Source organism: Petaurus breviceps, unplaced genomic scaffold, assembly GCF_028583685.1.
Source record: "Petaurus breviceps papuanus isolate PSGF00001 unplaced genomic scaffold, PetGlider_PUasm1.0 90977, whole genome shotgun sequence".
Taxonomy (NCBI): Eukaryota; Metazoa; Chordata; class Mammalia; order Diprotodontia; family Petauridae; genus Petaurus; species Petaurus breviceps.
In genome coordinates, this window is record NW_027187391.1 from 32,729,884 (window position 1) to 32,746,376 (window position 16,493).

The following is a 16,493-nucleotide window of genomic DNA, read 5'->3' on the forward strand; positions in this document are numbered from 1 at the left end:
ATTCTAATGAGGAAAGACAACATATAAAAGGGAGGTGAGAAGGGTAGGGAGTTGGGGGAGGGGGCTATACCTAGGCAAGGGCATGTAGCCTGAGCTGGGAGAATCAGAGATGGCAGGTCTGGGGCCCTTCCTCAAAATGGAGGGAACTTCCAGGAGAGAAGGGGGATACAGGAGTGGAATCAGGTATGGCAGTTAAGGAAAATTAGAGATTGCTTAAAGTCAAAGGTTTTAGCCTGAAAAAGTGTGGAGAAGGAGGATCCTTTTACCCACTGAACAGAACACCCACAGCTAACAAACACTCTTAAAAGCAAAAGAACAGGTAAAGTATCAGCCATCTGGGATCTGATTGGTTTCTTCCTGGGATAAAATTAAGCCTGACCTGAGTGTACATCACAGGCTGATGGCCAGGCAACACTGGAGCCCTTCAGTCTCTCTCTCCTTTAATAAATTGACTAAGACATGTTTCCTTAAGCCCACTATATGAGTGACATGCTTTGTTAGTTCTTTCTTCAGTAGCAAAAAAAAAAAAAAATACCTAATATAATAGTACCTAGTACAGTGCCTGGCACATAGCGGGCATTTTATTGATTGGTTGCTGTGAAAGTGTCATCTTTAAATGACTTAAGACATTCTCAAAATCACAGAGTTGGTAAGCTGTGAGCATGAGGACTTTCTTGATATTCAAGCTTGTGGACAATGAACTCTAAAGTGCCCCCAGTTTTGTATGTGGTTTTCTATGATCTATATTTATGCATATACATACTTCAACTTTCAAGCATTTGATAAATGAATGTTTAATGGATCCATAAACTCAGAGAATTTTTTGTGCATACCCTCACTAATCCCCTGAAGAGTAGCATGTCTTTTGTTTCCAATATTAACATTTTACCACCGAAGTCCTAGTACAGGACCCCTCGGAGGTGGTGCGCAGGGAGGCCAGGACATAACCTGGTCAAAATGGCTGCAAGTTGATCCACCAACCACAAGGGCCATTCCCAGGCCTATCACTGCAGAGCTGGGATCTGATGGAGCAGAGTAAGAGAGAAATGCAGGGCCTATGGCAGTGGCAGCAGCTACTTCTGGGACTACCAACCCACAGCCTGGAAATTTAAAAAGCCCCTATCTGAACTTTCCAGGGACCAGGATGGCAGAGAGAATCCCAGCTGCTCCAATCCCCCCCCCCACCCTGAAAACACAGAAATTACTGCCCCAGAGCAAAATTTTAAACAGTAAAGGCTTGGGAACCCTAGAGGAAGGGTGTGGCTAAGGCCCTGCCTCAAAATGTGTAAAAAACAGACTGCAAAGACAAAAACTCTAGAATCCTATTATTGTGATAGGGAGGAACCAAATTCAGAAGGAGACAGTATCTACCCAACACCCATAGCTGAAGCCTCAACAGAGAATATGAACTGGTCTCAAACACAGAAAGCATTCTTAGATGAGCTCAAAAAGAACTTTGAAAACCAAATTAGAGAGGTAGAAGATACAATCAATAATTCTTTTAAAATCAAAATTGTGAAATTAGAAAAACATTACAATGAAGAAAACAGCTCCTTAAAAAGAAAAATGTGTAAACTAAAAATTATATCTGAACAAATGGAAAAGAAGCTTCAAAAACTAACCAAGGAAAATAATTCACTAAAAATTAGAATCACTGTGGTGAGAGGCTGAGAAGAGGGGGAGGGCCAGCTGAGAGAGTTGAAGCGGAAAGTGCCTGCTGACAGTTCAGTGGCGATGGCACGTGCACGAATTGCCACTATGGAAGTCAAAGGTAAAAAATAATTTCACAGGAAAAGGTGGAAAGATATCACAAGGAAAAAAAAAAGATTTAAAAAGGACAATGATTCTAAATCTCCAAAGAAGTTTCCAAGTAAAGGTGATGAAGGAAGAGGACCTAAATTCAGCTCCAAGAAGTTTGAGAAAAGTAACACAAAGCCTGGGAAAACAGGCCTGAAACAATTCAAGAATAGGCAGCAAGGAGACATGTTGCCAAAGAAAACTGGCGCAAAACAGTTCAAGAATAAACAGGAAGGGGATATATTGTCCAAGAAGACTGGCCTCAAACAGTTTAAGAATAAACAGGAGGGGAGCATGTTGCCTAAGAAAAGTGGCACAAAATAGTTGAAAAGCAAACAATAGGGGGACATGTTACCCAAGAAAAATGGTGCAAAACAGTTCAAGAATAAACAGAAGGGGGACTTGTTACCCAAGAAAACTAACTTGAAACAGTTCAAAAATAAACAAGAAGGAAACAAGTTGCAGGCAAAAAGAAAGTTCCAACTTGAGGGCAGAGGTGAAGAGACAGCAGCTAAGAAACCGAAGTGGGATGACTTGAAAAAGAAAAAGAAAGAACTAAGGCAAAGCAGACAACTCAATGATAAAAGCAACTATGACACTGTTTTCAAGGCAAAGCAAATATGGGAATCCCTAAGAAGAAAAAATTGTGACAAAGAAAAAAGAGCAAAGTTGATGAGTGAATTACAGAAGTTAATTAAGGGCAAAATTAAGAGTATTGCATTTGCTCATGATTCAACCCACATTATCTAGTGTTACATTCAATATGGTAATGGGAAACAAAGGAAAGAAGCATTTGAAGAATTAAAAGATAATTGGGTTGAATTGAGTAAGGCCAAATATTCCAGAAATGTCGTTAAGAAATTTCTCATGTACAGAAATAAATCACAAATTGCAGAAATAATAAAAATGCTTTAAAGGCCACATGTGGAAGATGTTGCGCCATGCAGAAGCATCAGTAGTGGTGGGATATGATTACAATGACAAAGCAATTTTGGAACAGCGGAATATGCTGGTAGAAGAGCTCTGTGGGAATACATTCCAGATTTACAAGTCTACAATTCACCCAACTCTGGAAAAAGTGTTAGAATGACAGCCTGATAAACAAGAGGCTATTATGGATGAAATGAAACAGATTCTTACACCAATGGCTCAAAAAGAAACCGTAATTAAACATTCACTGGTACATAAAGTATTCTTGGACTTTTTCACCCATGCACCCCCAAAGCTCAGATCAGAAATGATTGAAGCAATCAGAGAAGCTGTGATATACCTTGCACATACACATGATGGAGCTAGAGTAGCCATGTACTGTCTGTGGCATGGCACACCAAAGGACAGAAAAGTTATTATTAAAACAATGAAGACTTACATTGAAAAAGTAGCCAACAGTGAATATTCTCATTTAGTTTTTCTGGCAGCCTTTGATTGTGTTGATACTAAGCTTATGAAACAAATAGTTATGTCAGAAATCATCAATTCCCTGCCAAATATAGTGAACAATTGTAAGGGTTATGGGAATTAAAGATCTTCCATGCCCCATTGGACTTGCTGACGTAGCAGGAAGGGGTGGGGCAAGACGAAGCAGAAGCCAAGCTAGAGTTCCTGTGGTGGCTAGCAGTGGAGGCGATGGCAGCAGCAGCAGCAGAGGCAGAGACAGAGGAAGCGTGAACCCCTTTTTGAGCTAGCCAGAATTTCTGCTAAGTACTCCTGGTGAGGACTGCCAGGGGCCAGAGCTGCTGGGAGCGCGCTTCCTGGACGCTGGGTGGTTGCTGTGAGTGGGGAGAGGAGGACCTTTGCCTGACGTAGCCTGTTGTGTTTTAAAGGCTTGAGAATGTGGGTGCTTTCTACTTTATCTACCTGTGCCAACTTCATAACTACCCTGATGGCTTTGACTTTCTGGTTTTGGGACTCAGTCTTTTGATATTTTAATAAATGTTCTCTCTTTATCCCCCATATAGCAAGCCTGATATATTTTGTGATTGATAACTACATCAGCATATCTGTAATTTCTGTAGGCATTGTGAATATTGCATTGCTGCTATAACAATAAATATGGAAGGAAAGTTGTTTTGTATTTACTAAGCCCTAGAGATCCTGCACACCGTATACCTGAAATTATTGAAGTTCTACAGAAGGGTGATGGAAATGCACATAGTAATAAAGATAGTATAATCTGCTGTAAGGAGCTATTGGAGTCTATTTCCCCAGCCTTGTTAAGTTATGTGCAGGAGCATGTCCAGAAATTGATGACAGACAAACCAACATGTGTGTTTGTTGTTAATGTCCTGGGATCTGCTATTGGAGATATTCAGCCTGCTTTGAATACCATTGCCAAATTAGCTGCCCCTGAAATGATTCCTGGTGGCAAGGATGGAGAGCTCCACATGGCAAAACATCCAGCTGGACATCTAGTTCTGAAATGGTTAATAGAACAAGATGAAAAAATGAAAGAAGATGGAAGAGAAGGTTCTTTTGCAAAAACACTGGTAGAGCATGTTGGTGTCTAGAAATTGAAGACCTGGGCAGGAGTTAATCGAGGTGCTATTATTCTTTATCATCTCCTCCAAAGCTCTGATCCAGAAGTGGTAAATAAAGTTAAATCTGGACTGAAACGTCTCATCCCCACATTGGAAAAAGAGGAAACAGCAAAGGCATGGCTACTTGAGAAACTAAAAGCTTAAGTGGAAAATAATAGAGAAGAATGAGAATGAATCACTCTTCCTGATGATTCAGGTGAAGGATACCATCTAGTTTGGTATTTGGGGAGAGCTTTTTATATTATATTATATATATATATATATATATATATATATATATATATATATATATATATGTGTGTGTGTGTGTGTGTGTGTGTGTTTCTTGTAGAAATGTCTATTTCTAAAATAAATAGTTTCTGAAATATAAAAAAATTAGAATCAACCAAATTGAAGCTAATGACTCTATAAGGCACCAAGAATCAGTCAAACAAAACATCAAGAATGAAAAATTAGAAAAAAGAGGTAAAATATCTCAGTGGAAAAATAACTGACCTGGGAAACAGATCCAGGAGAGATAATCTGAGAATTATTGGTCTACCAGAAAATTATGATGAAAAAATGAGCCTGGACAACATCTTCCAAGAGCTCATCAAGGAAAACTGCCCTGAGATCCTAGAACCAGAGGGTAAAATAGAAATCGAGAGGATCCACTGGACACCTCCTGAAAGAGATCCCAAATTAAAAAGTCTGCAAAATGTTGTAGCCAAATTCCAGAGCTATCAGGTAAAGGAGAAAATACTAAAAGCAGCCAGAAAGAAATAATTCAAATATCCCGGAACTACAGTGAGGATCACACAGGATCTGGCAGCTTCTACATTGAAAGATCAAAGGGACTGGAATATGATATTCCACAAGGCAAAAAAGCTCAGATTACAACCAAGGATCACCTATCCAGAGAAAATGAACATAATCTTCCAGGAAAGGAGATGGTCATTCAATGATATAACAGACTTCCGTACTTTCCTGATGAAAAAGCCAGAGTTGAAAGGAAAATCCAACCTCCAATTACAAGACTCAAGAGAGACATAGCAAGGTAAATAGGAAAAAAAACACACATAACTTGTTATTTAATAAGGGCAAACTCTTTACATCCATACATGGGAAACTGATACCTGTTAATATTGAGAATTCTATACTTATGGCGACATCTAAAAGGGATATAAATAGAGGATGTGGATATAAATTACACAAAATGATGATTAAAAAACCTTACTAAGGGCTGCAAAGGGACTGCAATGGAAGAAGAGGAAAGAATGAAGCAAAAAAGGGTAAATTATGCCACACAAAGAGGCATAAAAACATTATAGCAGAGGGAAAGAAAGGAGGGAGATGAACATTATATGAGCTTCACCCTCATTGGTTCTGGTGTAAGGAGGCAATAACATAATCAGTTAAGTATAGGACTCTATCAAGAAGAGACATAAAACTTATCATAACAGAGGGAAAGAGGAGAGGGAGAGGAGCATTGAATGAGATCTATTCTCTTCAATCTTGGTTCAAGAAAAAAATAACAAACTACATTAAGTATAAAAATCTATCATACCCTACAGGCAGTAAGAGGGGGGAAGGGTTAAAAAAGGGGGGGGTAGAAGGGAAGGAAGAAGTAGTAAGGGGAAAGGGTAGGAAAAGGGAGGGGTGCTGATAAGGAGGGAATACTAAGGGAGGCAGCAGTCAAAAGGAAAATTCTTAAGGAGGGAAAGGGAGAAGGGGAAAAATAAGAACATAAACAGGGGAAGGAATAGGAAGGAGGGAAAGATACAGATAGTAATCATAACTGTGAATGTGAATGGGATGAACTCTCCCATAAAATGGAGGAAGATAACAGAATGGATTAAAAACCAAAATCCTAGGGGTGGCCAGGTGGCTCAGTGAGTAAGAGCACTGGCTCCAGTGTTGGGATGACCTAGAGATCAAATCCTGGGCTCAAACACTCAGCACCACACCCAGAAATAACTGGCCGTTTAACCTTGAGCAAGTTACTTAACCCCGATTGCTTAAAAAAAAAATCCTGGGGTGGCTAGGTGGTGCAGTGAATAGAGTACTGGCCTTGGAGTAAGGAGGACCTGAGTTCAAATCTGGCCTCAGACATTTAACACAAAAACTAGCCCTGTGACCTTGGGCAAGTCACTTACCCCCAACTTCCCTCCAAAAAGACAAAAACAAAACAAAAACCATAATCCTACAATATGCTGTTTACAAAAAACACATAGAGCATCTAAATTCCTAAAGCAGAAGTTAAGGGAGTTAGAGGAAGAAATACATAGCAAAACTATACTAGTGGGGGACCTCAATCTTACCCTTTCTGAACTTGATAAATCTAGCCTCAAAATAAACAAGAAAGAAGTTAAAGAGGTAAATAGAATCTTAGAGAAGAGGGATATGGTAGACCTCTGGAGAAAACTGAATGGGGCTAAAAAGGAATATACCTTCTCAGCGGTATATGGCACATACACCAAAACTGACCATGTATTAGGGCATAAAAACCTCATAATTCAGTGCAGAAAGGTAGAAATATTAAATGCATCCTTCTCAGATTATGGTGCAATAAAAATTATATATAATAAAGGGCTATGGAAGGATAGATTAAAATTAATTGGAAACTAAATAACTTAATCCTAAAGAATGAGAGGGTCAAACAAGAAATTATAGAAAAAATAAGGAATTTCATTCAAGAGAATGACAATAATGAGACAACATACCAAAACTTATGGGATATGGGAAAAGCAGTTCTTAGGGGAAGTTTTATATCCCTGAATGCATACATAAATAAAATAGAGAAAATTGAGGTAAATAAATTGGGCGTGCAACTGAAAAAGCTAGAAAAAGAACAAATTGAAAATCCCCAATTAAATACTAAATTAGAAATAATGAAAAACAAAGGAGCAATTAATAAAATTGAATTTAAAAAAACTATTGAATTAATAAATAAAACTAAGAGTTGATATTATGAAAAAAACAATAAAATTGATAGACCTTTAGTCAATATGATAAAAAAGAATAAAACAAAATTATAAGTATCAAAAATGAAAAGGGTTAATCTACCTCCAATGAAAAGGAAATTAAAACAATAATTAGGAATTATTTTGCCCAATTGTATACACATAAATTTGACAATCAGTGCAATAGATGAATATTTACAAAAATATAAGTTACCCATATTAATTGAAGAGGAAGTAAACTACTTAAATAACCCCATCTCAGAAAAAGAAATTGAACAAGCCATCAATGAACTCCCTAGGAAAAAAATCTCCAGGGCCAGATGGATTTACTAGTGAATTCTACCAAGCATTCAAAGAACAATTGACTCCAATACTTTACAAACCATTCAGGAAAATTGGAAAAGGAGTCCTGCCAAATACTTTTGATGACACAAATGTGATACTGATACCTAAATCAGGAAGAAACAAAACAGAGAAAGAAAATTACAGATCAATTTCCCTTATGAATATAGATGCAAAAATTCTAAATAAAATATTAGCAAAAAGACTACAGCAACTTATCATGAGAATAATACACTTTGATCAGGTAGGATTTATTCCAGGAATGCAAGGGTGGTTCAGTATCAGGAAAACTATCAGTATAATTGAGCACATCAACAATAAAACTAGCAGAAACCATATGATGCAATAGATGCAGAAAAGGCTTTTGACAAAATACAACACCCATTCCTATTAAAAATGCTAGAAAGCATAGGAATAAATGGAGTCTTCTTTAAAATAATAAGAAGCATCTATCTAAAACCATCAGCAAGTATTATACATAATGGGGATAAGCTAGAAGCATTTCCAATAAGATGAGGGGTGAAACAAGGATGTCCACTATCATCCCTCTTAATCAATCTGGTACTAGAAATGTTAGCAGTAGCAATAAGAGAAGAAAAAGAAATTGAAGAAATCAAATTAGGCAAAGAAAAGACTAAGCTATCACTCTTTGCCAATGATATGATGATATACTTAGAGAATCCTAGATAATCAAGTAAAAAACTACTTGAGATAATAAACAAATTTGGCAAAGTTGCAGGATATAAAATAAACCCACATAAGTACTCAGCATTCCTATATATCTCTAACGAAATCCAACAGCAAGAGACAGAAAGAGAAATCCCATTTAAAGTTACTGTAGACATGTAGTGGGAATGCAAATTTGGAAGATCTTCCCTGCCCCTAGGCTAAAATGCACCTGAAGCCTGGGGAGGGAGGCTTGTTTTTCAGTAGATACTTCTTGATTGGCCAGTGAGTCAATAAGGTTGTTACATTCTCTGAGCCAGGAGAAGGCTATATAAGCCCTGATGTGTAGCTTTGTTTTGGGACTCACTTTGAGAAGTGTTCTGTGATTTGATCTGAATTCTGGGAAGCCGTTGTTGAGAGTCCCCCGGCTTTGAAAAACCCAGATGTGGAAACCCAGATGTTGACTGGGTATGGATGTAATGGTTGGACAGTTTGGAAAGCTGTCTACTTGATCTGTTAATGTCTTGATAATTCTGTCTGTATATTTTGAAGTTTGGGGTGCTGACCTTTTTCCCCTGAACAAGGTAAACGATATATGTCTGACTGATTAAAGTAAGCTTGTTAACCCATTTTGAGTTGCTTTCCTTTAACAAAGCAGATCCAAGAACCTGTGTGAGCAGGCACCTTGGGGACACTGGGGTGCTTGCTGCTGCAAGACATTATAAAATATTTGGGAATCTACCTGCCAAAACAAACCCAGAATTTATATGAACACAATTACAAAACACTTTTCACACAAATAAAGTCAGATCTAACTAATTGGAAAAACATCAATTGCTCATGGCTGGGTCAAGCTAATATAGTAAACATGACAATTTTAACTAAATTAAATTACATATTTATTGCCATACCAATCAATCTACCAAAAAAAATTACTTTGTAGAGCTAGAAAAAATAGTAACAAAATTCATTTGGAAGAAAAGAAGGTCCAGAATATCAAGACAGTTAATGAAAAGAAATGCTAGGGAAGGTGGCCTAGCCATACCAGATTTTAATCTGTATTATAAAGCAGCAGTCATCAAAACTACTTGGTACTGGCTGAGGAATAGAGTAGTGGATCAATGGAATAGATTGGTTACACAAGACTCAGCAGCCAATGACTATACTAATCTACTGTTTGATAAACCCAAAGACTACAGTTTTGGGGATAAGAACACACTATTTGACAAAAACCTGCTGGGAAAACTGGAACTTAGTATGGCAGAAATTGGGCACAGATCAACATGGAACACTGTATACCAAAATCAAGTCAAAATGGGTGCATGATCTAGGTATAAAGGCTGATACTGTAAGCAATCTGGGAGAGCAAGGGATCTGTCTGATCCATGGAAAGGGGAAGACTTCATGACAAAACAAGAGTTAGAGAGCATTATAAAATGCAAAATGGATAATTTTTATTACATTAAATTGAAAAGCTTCTGTAAAATAAAGCCAATGTTACCAGGATTAAGAGGGAAGTGGAAAATTGGGAAAGAATTTTTACAACCTGTCTCTGATAAAGGCCTCATTTGTAAAATATACAAAGAATTGAGTCTAATCTATAAGAATACAAGCCACTCCCCAGTTGATAAATGGTCAAAGGATATGAACAGGCAGTTCTCAGAAGATGAAATTAAAGATATCTATAAGTATATGAAAAAATGTTCTAAATCACTATTGATTAGAGAAATGCAAATCAAAACAACTCTGAGGTACCACATCTCACCAGTCAGATTGGCCAAGATGACAAAACAGGAAAATGATAAATGCTAGAGAGGATGTGGAAAAATGGGAACACTAATGCATTGTTGGTGGAGTTGTGAACTGATCCAACTATTCTAGAGAGCAATCTGGAACTATGCCCAAAGGGCTATAAATAAGTGCATACCCTTTGACCCAGCAATACCACTTCTTATATATACATACATATATATATATATATGTATGTATATATATATGTATATACATATATATATATCCCAAAAGTTATATCCCAAAGAGATCAGAGAAGTGGGAGGAGGATCCATATGTACAAAAATATTTATAGTGGCTCTTTTTGTGGTAGCAAAGAATTGGAAATCAAGGGGATGCCCATCAATCGGGGAATGGCTGAACAAGTTGTGGTATATGAATGTAATGGAATACTACTCTGCTACAAGAAATGAGGAGCACAAATCAGCAGCAGTGGTGGCAGTTTCCAGATTTATCAGCACATAGATGCGAAGGACAAAGTGAGAAGCCAATGCAGTCTGGACTTTGGGACCAGTAAGTGGGAGTGCATGGCTTTTGCCCCACAGGGTGAGAAGCTGCTGAGATGCTGGCACAGCCTGCCAGTGCCACATAGCAGCTTCAGCTCCTGGCCTGCAGAGTGTAGGGGGACCAAGCACCAGTCTAAGGGGTAATCGCTCCTGCTTTAACCTTCTTGGATCTGGATTGCAGTCTAGGGTGGAGGTCCTGGGGTGTGTGTCCAGCTTTCCAGAGCGTGTAGAGACCTCAGAGAGGGCACCCATCTAATACCTCCAGCAGCTGATAAAACCCCAGGGTTTGGGACAAAAGCTCCCCTGTCTGGTGGCAGAGTCCTACTGTGGCAAAAAGCCCAAAAGTCAAGTAATTGAGTGGCAAAATGAGCAGGCAAAGGAAACAAAGCAGACAGAAGATTCCAACAATACACTCCTATTTTGGGGACAAAAAGGAGCAAGGCATGGAACAGGAGGAAAACAGTGAAGTCAGAACTCCTGCACCAAAAGCTTCAAAGGAAAATACAAGCTAGGCCATAGAGGACCTTAAGAAAGATTTTGAAAACCAAATAAGAGAAGTGGAGGAAAAATTGGGAAGAGAAATGAGAACAATGCAAGAAAATTATGAAATGAGAGTCAACAGCCTAACTGAGGAAAATAATACCTTAAAAAACAGACTGACTCAAATGGCAAAGGAGGCTCAAAAAACCAATGAGAAGAATGCCTTAAAAAGCCAAATTTGCCAGATGGAAAAAGAATCCCAAAAGCTCAATGAGGAGAATCATTGCTTCAGAATTCGATTGGAGCAAATGGAAGCTAATGACTTTATGAGAAATCAAGATGCTGTTAAACAGATCCAAACAAATGAAAGAATAGAAGGCAATGTGAAATATCTCATGGGGAAAACCACTGACCTGGAAAATAGATGCAGGAGAGATAATTTAAAAATTATTGGACTACTTGAAAGCCATGACCAAAGTAAGAACCTAGAAATCATCCTCCAGGAAGTTCTCAACAAAAACTGCCCAGATGTTTTAGTGCCAGAGGGCAAAATAGAGGTTGAAAGAATCCACCGATCACCTCCTGAAAAAGATCCCCAAAAGAGAACTCCTAGGAATATTATAGCCAGGTTCCGGAATTCCTAGATTAAGGAGAGAATATTACAAGCAGCCAGGAAGAAACAATTTCAATATTGTGGAAACACAATCAGGATAACCCAGGATCTGGCAGCATCTACACTGAGGGATCGAAGGGCTTGGAATATGATATTCCAGAGGGCAAAGGAGGTGGGATTAAAACCAAGAGTCACCTACCCAGCAAAACTGAGTATCATGTTTCAGGGGAAAATATGGTCATTCAGTGGAATAGAGGACTTTCAAGTATTCTTGCTGAAAAAAACAAGAGTTGAATAGAAAATTTGACATTCAGATACAAGAAGCAAGAGAAGCATGAGAAGGTAAACAGGGAAAAGAAATCATAAGGAACTTATCATAGTTGAACTTTAACATTCCTACATGGAAAAACAATAATTGTAACTTATGAAACTTTTCTGAGTAGTTGAAGGGATTAGAAATATGTCTATATATGAGGGTATATGGGCATATGAATACATATGTGAATGTGTGTATATATGTTTACAGGTATACATAGATAGAGGGCAGAGGACCAATTTGATAGGAAGGGATGATACTTAAAAGGTGAAATTAAGAGGTGAGAGGAATATAATGATAGGAGATGGGGAGAGACAGATTGGGGTAAACTATCTCATACAGAAGAGGCAAGGGAAAATGGTTGCAATGGAGGGGAATAATAGGAGGGCAGAGGGGAATGGGTCAACCTTATTCCCATTGAATCTGGCTTGAGGAGGGAGTGAAATACACACTAAATAGGGTATCTCACCCTGCAGGAGAGTAGGGGGGAAAGGGCATGAGAGGGGAGATGGTGGAAGGGAGGGGAGCCTTGGGGGGAGGGAAGTTGGAACCACCCACTTTTGAAAAGGGATGGGATCAAAGTAGAGAATAGAACAAGTGGGAGGTGGGATAGGAGGGAGGGAAATATAGTCAGTCTTTTACAATATATCTACTATGTTATTGTTTTGCATTAGCCACACATGTACAACCTATACTGAACTGCTTATCTTCCCAGTAAGGGTGGGTGACAAGGAAGGAAGGGAATGAATCTGGAATTGAAAGTTTTAAAATCAAATATTCATATATATATATATATATATATATATATATATATATATGTGTGTGTGTGTGTGTGTATGTATAGATATAGATATATATGTGTGTATATATATACTATTATTAATACCATCTTACATGTAATTGGGAAATAAGATATATAGGCACTGAGGCATAGAGATGCACTGGAAAAGTCTAAAGGGGTATGGGAGAAAATATGGGAGAGAGCAGATTGGAGGAGGGGATATCCTGTGGGACTGCTATTTTGGGGCAGTGGGTAGGGGAAAATCGGGGAGAAAATTTGTAACTCAAAATCTGGCAGAAACGAATGATGTAAATCAGAAGTTAATAAAGCATTAAAAAACAAAACAAAAAAAGAAATGAGGAGCAGATGGACTTCGTAATAACCTGAGACTTATATAAACTGATGCTGAGCGAGAAGAGCAGAACCAGGAGAAATCTGTACACATTCACAGACACGATGTATGTGTGTCGACTAACTTCAATAGACTGGGCTCCTCTCAGCAATGCAAGGTTATAAGACAACTCCAAAAGACAAATGATAAAAGAGATATCCACATTCAGAGAAAGAGATGCGGAGTCTGAATGCAGACTGAAACAAACTACTTGCTGTTTCTTTTTCTTGTTTTGTTTTGTTTCCTCTTTCCCACTGATCATTCCATCAGTTATAATCCTTCTTTACAAACTAATGATTAATGTGAAGATATTTGTAGGTCCTATATTCAAGTGCATGCCGCCATGATGGGGTGGGGGGAGGAGAGGAAGAGAAATTTTGAAACTCAAGGGACTGTGGAACTGAATGTTGTAAACTAAAAGTAAATAAACAAATCAATTTTAAACAAAAATTAAAAAAAGAAATAACAATAAACACACACATACATACCATATGTTTATCAATGTTTTCCTTTTATGTAGATTTAACCAAAATATGGATAGGGGCTTGAAAATTATTTAAAATAAGCCCCAACAGGCTTTAGGGAGATGCAGCACAGTAAGAACTCTGGTTCTCGTTTGCAGTCTTCACCTCGTACATTGTATTTTCCAGGCTAAAAACCCGTGAGATCATAGGATCATGAATTTAGAGTTGGATGGAAGCTTAGAGACCACTAATCCAAACCCCTCATTTTACAGATGAGGGAACTGAGGCCCAGAGAGATGAAGTGATTTGTTCAAAGTCATATAGGAAGTAAATATCAGAACAGAGATTTGACCCATACTAACAAATAATCATCATCATCATGCTCGACATCAATTATATAAGGCTCACATTTTGCAAAGTTGTTTATATGTTTACATTTGATCCTCAGGACAATTAAGAAGTAGGAAATGTTATTATCCACATTTTACAGATGAAGAAATTAAGACTACAAGTTAAGTCACTTGCCCAGAGTCACCCAGCTAAGCAAACATCTGAAACATAAGTTGAACTCAGGTCTTTGGGGTTTTTTTTAATTTAATTTTCATTTTATTTTTCTCAATAACATGTAAATAAAACGTTAATGTTCATTTTTAAAAAATTTAAAATTCCAGATTTTCTTCTTCCTTACCCTACCTCCACCTTGAGAAGGAAAGCAACTTGACATAGATTATTGTTTGTTGTTATTTTTCCTTCATTCTTGAAGAGAACCAGATATAGATTATACATGCATGGTCATGCAAAACATTTCCATGCTAGCCGTGTTGCCAAAACAAAATAAAACCACAGACCAAAAAACTCCAAGAATAATGAAGAAAGTAATGTAAGTATGCTTCAATCTGCATTCATGTAACACTTTCTTTCTCTGTTCTTTCTCTGGAGGTAGATAGCATTTTTAATCATAAGTCCTTCAGAATTCTTTTGGATCATTGTTTTGCTGAGAATAGCTATGTCATCCTCAGTTGATCATACAATATTGCTGTTATTGCGTACAATGTTCTCCAGCTCAGGTCTTACTAATTCCAAGTCCAAAATTCCATCTACTGCCTCACCCAGTTAGTTGACTGGGTTCAAGTAAAGTACTCCTTCTATTGCACCACACTATTTCTTGGTTTTGAATCCTGGCTCTAACAATGACCAACTGTGTGACTTTCAAGTCATTTGACCTTTAAGAGCCTCAGTTTCCTCATCTACAAAATGGTAATCAAGTTGTCAATATGTACTGATGAAGTTTTCATATTGAGAGTTCCCCAAAACTCCAAAATCACAGGTCCACCTCATCTCCTCACTAAGTCATGACAATAAAACTTCCATGACTTACCCTCACAGACTTGTAAGGAAAGTAGATGATTTATCCCAGAGCCTAGAAACCTCTGGAAATGAAGACATTAAGTTCACAACCATCACTCAGCGACTATACCATCCACAAAACCCACCCTCTCCCCATCAGTATTGTTGTCTCCTGACCTCCAGATCTCTCCAACTATCTTCCTCAATGACTTCAGTCGCAACAAATCTTGGTAATCATCAGCATCCACCCCTGATGAAGTGTCCAACACCTGGGTCACCTAGTTCCAGTGTTTCCTCATCTCTAGTAGCCTTTGCCTCCATTCCACTGTAGCTGCCTAGGACAATCTCAATTGCTCAACTCCAAGACCTCAGATTCAAACTTTCTTCTTTGTTAACCCTCTTCTTTCCATCTCTTAACCTACTGTTCACCTTCATTAGGATCTCCTATTTGTTGATCTCTCCACATTCTCCCAGTTCTTCAGCTTTCTTCTGGTTTTATTTGCCTCCTACTTAGCTTGTTCTTGCTGGCATTGTTGTGAGAAACGCACTTACTTTAGAAAGGACAAAATACTTGTTGTGAAGCCAGGAAAATACTCATTTTACTTTACATTTCTAGTAAATGGATACCTCCTGAATGAAGAGTATGCTTGCTCAGACAAATGCCAAGTCTTTTTATGCTGTTTCCAATTCTAATTCCCCCCTTGCTCTCCACTGGCTCTATGTGACCTCCTGAATTGCCCACTTCATGTTCTTTTACTTGATATGTTCCCCTTCAAACAGCTCATTAAGCATGTGTACAAGCTTCTGACCTTTTACCTGATTTAGAAGGCTGGTTCTGATAGGTCACAGCTCTGATTAGAACCAGACTGTCACCTCTGACTCACATTCTATTATAGCTAAAAGCTGGGAGTTTTAATCCTCTGGAAACAACTCCTTCTTTTGTTTCCCACATATTACCTCACTCCTTTCTGCCATACCAATAATTCACAGACACTTGACATTTACTAGTTGTGAGACCTTGGGCAAGTCACATGACCCCCAATTGCCTTGCCTTCCCCCCTCCAAAAACAAACAAAAAACAAATATAAAATATTTGGGAGTCTACCTGCCAAGCCAAATCCAGGAAACATATGAACACAATTACAAACTTTTCACACAAATAAAGCCAAATCTAAACAATTGGAAAAATATCAATTGCTCATGGGTAGGTCAACTCAATATAATAAAAATGACAATTCTGTCCAAACTAATTTATTCAGTCCCATACCAAACTACCAAAAAAATTATTTGACAAAGCTTGAAAGAATAACAAAACTTGTCTGGAAGAACAAAACGTCAAGAATATAAGGGAATAAATGAAAAATGCAAAGCAAGGTGGCCTAACAATACCAAATCTCAAAAAAAGATCAGTAATCATTAGAACTATCTGGTACTGGCTAAGAAATAGAGTGGTGGAATAGATTAGGTATACAAGACACGGTAGTCAATGACCAAAGTAACCTAGTGTTTGATAAACCCAA

General features: G+C 38.0%; 1 pseudogene; it reads left to right on the forward strand.

Annotated features, from left to right (window-relative positions):
- Window positions 1–1,758: 1,758 nt before the first annotated feature.
- On the forward strand, window positions 1,759–4,512 carry LOC138153228 (pumilio homolog 3-like; annotated as a pseudogene).
- The last annotated feature ends 11,981 nt before the right edge of the window (window positions 4,513–16,493 follow it).